Below are 1,686 nucleotides of genomic sequence, written 5' to 3'. Positions count from 1 at the left end.
CCTGCTGGGCTCCGGCGATCCTTCCGCCTCAGCCTTCTGAGTAGCCAGAATTACAGGCACACGCTACCACACCTAGCTGATTTTTTGATTTATTGTAGAGATGAGGTCTCACCAAGTTGCCCATGCGGGTCTCGAACCCGCGGGCTCAGGCAATTCACTCACTTCGGCCTCCCAAAGGCACGGGATGACAGGCTGAGCCACCGAGCCCGCCTTGTTTTGTGTTTCTCTAAGAGCTTTCAAGCTTTTGCTTGCTGATCTAAAATTTATGCATTTCTTTCTTTTCTTTTCTTTTTTTTTTTTTTTGGAATTGGAGTCTCTGTCTCCCAGGCTGGAGTGCAGTGGAATGATCATGGCTCACTGCAGTCTCGACCTGCTGGGCTCAGGCAATCCTCTTGCCTCCACCTCCCAAAGTGCTGGAATTACAGGTGTGAGCCACTGCACCTGGCCTTGATCTAAAATTCCTTTAAAAAATTTTTTTTATTTTAAAGATGTGGGGTGCAACTAAACTTTCTTAATGTTCTTGGTAATGTACTTTTTTTTTTTTTTTTGAGTTGGAGTCTCACTCTGTCGCCCAGACTGGAGTGCAGTGGCCACTCTGGCCACCGCAGCCTCAACCTGCTGGGCTCCAGCCATCCTTCTGCCTCAGCCTTCCAAGTAGCCGGAACTTCAGGCGTGTGCTACCGCGCCCGGCTAATTTTTGATTTATTGTAGAGATGAGGTCTCGCCAAGTTGCCCGGGCGGGTCTTGAACCCATAGGCTCAGGCAATCCACTCACCTCGGCCTCCCAAAGTGCTGGCATTACAGACTGAGCCACCGAGCCCAGCCTTGTGTGACTTCTTTAACAATTTCTTTCTTTCCTCTTTTATTTGTTCTGTTCTTCTATTTTGGAATCTCCATGCATTGGGCGTTATAGCTCCTAGATTAATTCCCTAAACTTCTTATTTTTTCTTCTTTTTTTTCCTTGAGTTGAAGTCTCACTCTTGTCACCCAGGCTGTAGTGCAGTGGCACGCTCATGGCTTCCGCAACCTCGATCTGCTGGTCTCAGGCGATCCTTCCTCCTCAGTCTTCTAAGTAGCCTTTCAAGTAACCCAGCTAGTTTTTGTGGTTTATTGTAGAGACTAGGTCTTGCCAAGTTGCCCAGGCTCATCTCAAACCCCTGAGCTCAGGCAATCCTCTCGCCTCTGCCTCCCAAAGTGCTGGGATTACAGGTGTGAGCCACCACACCCAGCTATCTCTCCCCTCCCCCAACTTTCTGGGATATTTCCTTGACTTCTAATTCTTCAGTGGAATTTTTCATTTTAGTTATTATAGTTGTTAATCTTTTTGTTTTGAAATAATTTCCAACTTACCTGTTTTAAAAGTTTTGCGTATCTATCACTATCTCTTTATTTCTGAGCCCTTTGGAAGCAGCATGATGCCCTTAATATTTCAGTGTGTTTTTCCTAAGAGCAAAGACATCTTATATAACCACTGTACAGTGATCAAAATCAGACAACTTAATACCAATGCGGTAGTATTTATTTAATCTAGAGTCAACGATGACATTATATATATATATATTTTTTAGACAAAGTCTCAGTCTGTTGCCCAGGTGTCCCAAGTAGTTGAGACTACAAACACTTGCCACCACGCTTGGCTAATTATTATTATTATTATTTTTTTTTTTTTTGAGTTGGAGTCTCACG

Source organism: Carlito syrichta, unplaced genomic scaffold, assembly GCF_000164805.1.
Source record: "Carlito syrichta isolate Samal-C Ts95f unplaced genomic scaffold, Tarsius_syrichta-2.0.1 Scaffold126816, whole genome shotgun sequence".
Taxonomy (NCBI): Eukaryota; Metazoa; Chordata; class Mammalia; order Primates; family Tarsiidae; genus Carlito; species Carlito syrichta.
Note: the sequence above shows the minus strand (reverse complement) of the source record.